Here is a 7,305-nt window from a genome sequence, read left to right as displayed (position 1 = left end):
AATCCTAAAATATCCCCACGAGGATAGTAAAAACAAGGAAAATTCTCCTTCGTGGGGACATTTCCCGTGTTCCCATGAGGAAAAAGGCTATTTCGAGTTTAGGGGATTAGGTTAGGGCTACAATTAGGATTAAGGGTTAGGGGAAAATAGCATTTTTCGTCCCCACGAGGATGGAAGAACAAGTGTGTGTGTGGATGTGTTTAACGATACTTGTGGGGACTAGACAAGAATAGTAAAAATGTAAAAAATTTGACCAACTGGGGATATTTTGTTGGTCCCCACAAGGTCAAATGCTATTTCTAGGGGGTTTAGGGTTAAGGTTGGAATTAGTGTTAGGGTTAGAATTATGTTTAGGCTTAGGAGCTAGGGCTAGGTTAGGGTAAGTGGTTAGGGAAAATTAGTATTTTGAATGGGACTGAATGGTGTGTCCGCACAAGGTTACTTGTACAAGACTGTGTGTGTGTGTGTGTGTGTGTGTGTGTGTGTGTGTGTGTGTGTGTGTGTGTGTGTGTGTGTGTGTGTGTGTGTGTGTGTGTGTGTGTGTGTGTGTGTTGAAAAAAGCTGTTGATTTTTCTCCATCCTTCCCTGATTCAGAATATTTAATTTCATAGTCATGGCTTGCTTGGTTCCATAGCTATTGACAAGAGAACCGAATATTCAATCAAAAAAATGTTTAACCTCGGGTTGACTGTGTTTGCCTAACTAACTGCTAGCATTAGCTAACAGACCCATGTGTAGACAGATGAATAGGGGGTTAGTTTCAGTAGCTATGGACATAGAGTTGTTGCCTTGCTAGCTACTGTAGCTAGCTAGCATTTATGAGACAGACCCAGAGCTGAAGCTAACTAGACTAGACTCATTAAGCTAGCTAACGTCTGATCACTTCTATCCTCTAGCACTAGCCTATCTTTCTGGACAAGGGCAAGGCAGGTCAGTCAGGATGGGTGCCACAATGTCCAGTCCAATGTTCAATGTTCTACCCCCACTCTCCCCCTCGAGGCAACGGCCTGTCCCCCTCCTGCGTTCAGTGACGGAGTGGCCCCCTCCTGCGTTCAGTGACGGAGAGGCCCCCTCCTGCGTTCAGTGACGGAGTGCCCCCCTCCTGCGTTCAGTGACGGAGTGGCCCCCTCCTGCGTTCAGTGACGGAGTGGCCCCCTCCTGCGTTCAGTGACGGAGTGGCCCCCTCCTGCGTTCAGTGACGGAGTGGCCCCCTCCTGCGTTCAGTGACGGAGTGGCCCCCTCCTGCGTTCAGTGACGGAGTGGCCCCCTCCTGCGTTCAGTGACGGAGTGGCCCCCTCCTGCGTTCAGTGACGGAGTGGCCCCCTCCTGCGTTCAGTGACGGAGTGGCCCCCTCCTGGGTTCAGTGACGGAGTGGCCCCCTCCTGCGTTCAGTGACGGAGTGGCCCCCTCCTGCGTTCAGTGACGGAGTGGCCCCCTCCTGTGTTCAGTGTCGGCGTGGCCTCCTCATGCGTTCAGTATCAGCTTGGCCCCATCCTGTGTTCAGTGTCGGCGTGGCCCCATCACAGGGCTGTGCGATGCACCAGGTACATGAACCAGTCAAAGGTAAGCTCCGTCTCAGCTTCTTCACCAGGACCAATAGATTGCCGGTCTATGTCGTTTTTATTGTTGTTGTTTTTCCAGAGCTTTGTTTACCATGTACTATTGTTACTAGTTATAGTGGATGAAGATCTGAAGGGTGGCGGGTAGCCTAGCAGTTAGAGCGTTGGGCAGGTAACCAAAAGGTTGCTGGTTCGAATACCTGAGCCGAAGAGGTGTGGAATCGGTTGATGTGCCCTTGAGCAAGGCACTTAACCATAATTTGCTCCAGAGGCACTGTACTACTGTGGCTGACCCTGTAAAAGTACACTGTACCTATCTGGTGTATGTGACAATAAAACATCTATTTTTTATTTTTTTTAAATGTACATTTTGCATGGAGATTGATGTTGGCTGATCTGTTGTATGTAGCTGACAGGTTGTGGAAACAATGTTCCTCTCTGACGACAATACATTCTATTCTGTGAAGCTTGTCTCTTTGGAACAGGACTTTTTCCTGACTGTGACCTACCTAAGATGTGTGTTGTAACTTTGACTTCTCCATCCATGGCCTCAGTAGTTGCCCCTCCCTCAGAGTGCCCCATGTACCACTCTATTGCTGATGTCCCTGCACAAGAGATGCCCACTGCTGCCGCAGGGCCCGTACACCACGACCGGGCCTATGAGTTTGTGGACTGTCCGATAAAGACAGCAGCTGCACAGGGCCAGACTGACATCGACCCCACTAACATGGTCAGTAAGAGGATAAAGTGTCTACATGTTAACTGTTCACTGACTAATAGCAGTCTAACTGTAGCTAGGAAATAGTTTTCCCTCCCCATGGTATCAGCTGATTTGGTTGGTTGTTTGATGAGTGTTCAACATGAGTAGTGAAGGGAAAGGCTTGATGTTGGAAAATTCACTTTATAAAAGCTGATAAAGAGGAAAATGTTTCAATATGTTGGCTAACGTTATGATCATCCTGTTGGGTCCAGATGCCCCCCCCCCCCATCCAACTCCCTGCTTCAGATCAACTCACCCTCCTGCCAGTGAACAGAGAGGAGTCTAAGATCCCAGGGGCTGGAACCAATAAGAACTGGGTCTACTCCTCGGAGCAGACGTTCTGGAATGCTCAGGAAAGGTTAAGGCTACATTGATGAAGTTAGATAGGCTTACATCTTACTACAGTCTTGCTATTTACCAAGGGTTAAAGCTACTAAGAAGCTGTATTGAAGGGTGGAGAGCTCTTTTGTGAACAGTGCTTACAATGTGTTCTGACTGCAATGTTTTCTGTTAAGTCTGTGACATCAAGGTGATCTCTCATATAGCTCTTAAACAGAGCGTGCCATGACTACGAAAATGAAATATCACCGATCAGAGGAGAATAGAGAGAAATCCAACACTTTTCTTTTTGGTGAAATTTTATAATTGTTTTAGTTCTAGGTTTTTGAGCTTTCAATATTCAATAGCTCTACACAAAGCGTGCCATGACTATGATATTGATATGTCAAATTGCTATATGTCACCTGAGTTGCTTTAGTTGTTGTTGCTGGAAACACTTACTAGACTGTGGCATGAAGTTTGTTAGCCTGTATGTCTGTGCTTTCAAGAAGCAGGAGACAACACAGTACAGCACTGTGGTTTAAACAGCAGAAAACCATTTTCTTCCCCACCACCAGGTGGCGCTGAAGGGAAGATGACCTGGGGCAACAAGGCATGGCAGCAGAATCTGATTTGGGAGGCCCTCCACACAGGGGCAGAAATCCCGGGGGGGACGGGGGACACACGACCCCCCCCATCCTGGGAAAAATATGATTTGTCCCCCCCAATATATCACTGAAACATAACTATGTAATTTAAATAATATTAATAATACGCAATGAAAGCAATTGTGCTGATTATAGACACTTAATAGCGCGTTTTTAAGTTTCAAAAGATTGCGACCCCCCATCCTTTGCCTCACAATGGTTTGATCCACTGCCAGTTCCTTAGCTTGCTAGGTAACAGAGAGGTCGTATCTACTGTCTGAAAGGCACTCAATGCACGTAACTGACGTGAGGTTAATCCAGTCAATCGCGCACACACACTAGCTGAATATGCAGAGCTAGCGCGCAAATATTAACTATTAAGCTAGCTAGTACCTATTCCATTTATGTGGCGTCGTCAAAGATGGAATCTTTGCTATCGTCAATTTATTCCAAGATCAGCATGCAGATGATGTAAGTTAGTGCTTCAAAGTCCCTGTGATAAGGTTAGCGATAAACTGAAATCCAAACTGAACAGAACTACACTCTCTTCTACCATTGTCTTAAATATATTTAATGGTCTCGTTGCAAAAGCTAAATTGTCGAAAGGGAACTTTTATTTATTTATTTTATTTCACCTTTATTTAACCCGGGTAGCAAAGATTATAGCAAACACCACTGAAACTGAATTGGTGCTCGCTAGCTTTGCAAATTCAGCTATTGTTGGAAGCCAGCCAATATGAAACAAACTATTAAAATTACAAAAGGTTGCAGCATATGTTGTGTAAATGGTGAACTCATACAGCTGTCAACTCTTGTCATTTTAATCCGTTTCACATTTTCTAGCTACCTTTTAGATCGAAGCCCAAATAGAATGATTGAAGATGATAGAAGCCCATCTCCTACTGTAAATAACCTACACACTGTGTGTGTAGCCAGCCAGCCAGCCAGGTAGAAAAATGGCAGAAAAATAAAAGATGGACATCAGAGTATTTTTCAAAACACCAAAACGCATAGTAAGAACCCTAGTAGCCTAATATCTCAAAAACTAGTTGATAAATTGTTCATAAGAAAGAAATGAAATTCTAATGGAAATGTTTCACAATGATGTCATTAGGCAGAGCAGGCAACAGATGGCACACAGACAGCAGAGTTGGGGACAGATATACAGGGACAGACTGGCAGAGACAGGGAGTCTCAGGTAAGTTTGTTGAGTCTTTGTTTGGCAACATTATGAAAGGTTCTCAATTTTTTTGACTTGTAAAATAGGAACATAATTGGAAAATGCCATGGATACCCCCACTCTCAACTTAAACTGGTGACTGAACTAAGATTTGTTAAAGGCAATGGTATTGCTGTTGTGATTAGTTGTGTAGTTTTGGGTACCGGTAGTTAGGAGTACGGCAAACACAAATTTCAAACACAAATTTCTTTGGTTCCTCAATATACATTTACCATATTACAATGTAGGCTATGTGTTACAGCACTACTTTTGGTGTCCCCCTCAGGAATTGCTCTTGAGAAAATTTCATGTAATTGTCCCCTCCAAAGTTGATATCAGATTTTCGCCCCTGCCTCCACGCCGGGTGAGTAGAAAAAGAGACATTCCTGGATTTAGTTATTCATAGTCATAGCTAGTTATAGTTAGGAGTGACAGGTCGCCTAGTTGTCAGAGTGTTGGGTAAGGAACAGAAAGGTTGCTAGATCGAATCCCAGAGCAGACGAGGTAAAAATCTGTCGTTCTGCCCCTGAACAAGGCAGTTAACCCACTGTTCCTAGGCCGCCGTTGTAAATAAGAATTTGTTCTGAGCTGACTTGCCTAGTTAAATAACTAAAAATAGTTAATTATGCTAAAATTAGGCCTAATCAATGTAGAATAATTTTTAGAAGCCTTTCCAAACGTACACCTCAATAACCCATCAGACCTCCAGATCTAACACTGCTTTTACCGTGTTACAGACTGATGAGGAATGAGGAAATGAGGAGGAAATAACCTTTTTTTTCTCACTCGTTCTGGCTGACATTTTACTTTTCTTGTTAGGGAATGTCCATGCGGTCCGTCCCTGAAACGTTTTGGGGGGCAAAGCCAAGGAGTTGTCCTCTAGGGCTCGAATGCATCACTGGATGGGGTGAGAGAAAATTTCTGTCAATAACTTTGTAATCCTCTACTTTGAAATGTTTGTGCAAAGAAGTTATATGTGCAGAGTACATTCTGAATGAAAGGGCCTTGATAAGCATACAAAGTCCATTTCATAGTATAAGATATTTGAATTATTTTATTTGTATCTGTCTTCAGATATGAGTTGCCATTCGACCGTCATGACTGGATCGTGGATCGCTGTGGGAACGAAGTCCGCTACGTGAACGATTACAACGACGGAGAGTTCAACAAGGACACTTATGAGTTCTCCATCCTGGATGTCCGCCCAGCTTTTGACTCTATAGATGCAGTCTGGGACAGGATGAAGGTCGCTTGGTGGAGCTGGACCCCGTAAGCAGCAAGCAACACGCTGTGAAACACGGTTTTCCATTCTTCATTTCAATACTGAGATTAGATAAAAACATAAACCACGAAGACCCATTCCCTCTGTCTGCAATAAGTGTGTCCACTTGGGGCGGCAGGTAGCCTAGCGGTTAGCGCATTGGACTAGTAGCCAAAAGGTTGCAAGATCAAATTCTGGAGCTGACAAGGTAAAAATCTGTTGTTCTGCCCCTGAACAAGGCAGTTAAACCACTGTTCCTAGGCTGTCATTGTAAATAAGAATGGGTTCTTGACTGACTTGCCTAGTTAAATAAAGGTCAAATAAAAAAATTGTAATATGCCAGATTCATCATAATTGTTTTTGATTTGTCAGTTTGAGGTGGTTCAGGTATCGATCCTTCTAGTGCAGTTTAAAACGCCATGATGTGCACATGAGCCAGCAAGAGCGATTGGCTTTAAGCATTCGCTGGAGGTGTGTTGCTTTGGTTCTAGCCTCTCAGCCTTTTTAAATATGTTTGATTGCACAGGGAGTGTTTTGCTATAGCTAAATGAGATGGAGAAAGTATACTTATTTTTTTAAACGGTCAGTGGGGCAGTTGACATCTAAACTAGGTTAACTGTAGGATGTTGACGTCTAAACTAGGTTAACTGTAGGATGTTGACGTTTAAACTAGGTTAACTGTAGGATGTTGACGTTTAAACTAGGTTAACTGTAGGATGTTGACGTCTAAACTAGGTTAACTGTAGGATGTTGACGTCTAAACTAGGTTAACTGTAGGATGTTGACGTTTAAACTAGGTTAACTGTAGGATGTTGACGTCTAAACTAGGTTAACTGTAGGATGTTGACGTCTAAACTAGGTTAACTGTAGGATGTTGACGTTTAAACTAGGTTAACTGTAGGATGTTGACATTTAAACTAGGTTAACTGTAGGATGTTGACATTTAAACTAGGTTAACTGTAGGATGTTGACATTTAAACTAGGTTAAACTGTAGGATGTTGACATTTAAACTAGGTTAACTGTAGGATGTTGACATTTAAACTAGGTTAAACTGTAGGATGTTGACATTTAAACTAGGCTAATTGCAACCTTCTCCTTCCATCATTTTTATTTAAGTCGGTATACTCTGTTTGTTTTGGTGGTAAAGATTTTAACACTTCTGTTGAGTTTTTATTAAAGAAATATGACAGGACCACTATTAGTGCATCCGTCTGACCTTAGTATACGGTAGAGCTTTGCTACGGATCTAGCATGATCCAAACTCCTCCTATTCAGTTGGGGTGGTCACTCACTCTTACAAAATATATGCTTTTAGACTATTCTGTTGTCAACCAATTGAATGGACTCATTTTGATTTTGACTTAAGACACTTCCTGTTTGTTCATTGTACAGTGATGTTACACATAGCTAGGCCTGTTCAGAATTGTAGCTAGTTGTCTTCCTCTGTTCGGTTTACTTATATCGCCATGCCGTATATTTACATGTATTTCCCAGTCAGCTGTTGTGGTAAGCTATTTATTGTCTCAGGGGTGAATTTCTG

The 7,305-nt window shown here is 43.1% G+C and overlaps 1 pseudogene; it reads left to right on the top strand.

Annotated features, from left to right (window-relative positions):
* Positions 1-952: 952 nt before the first annotated feature.
* On the top strand, positions 953-5,946 carry LOC115195249 (cytochrome c-type heme lyase-like; annotated as a pseudogene).
* Positions 5,947-7,305: the final 1,359 nt, after the last annotated feature.

Source organism: Salmo trutta, chromosome 6 (assembly GCF_901001165.1).
Source record: "Salmo trutta chromosome 6, fSalTru1.1, whole genome shotgun sequence".
Taxonomy (NCBI): Eukaryota; Metazoa; Chordata; class Actinopteri; order Salmoniformes; family Salmonidae; genus Salmo; species Salmo trutta.
The sequence above is the reverse complement of the archived record's forward strand: the minus strand, read 5'-3'. Positions and strand labels throughout refer to the sequence as shown.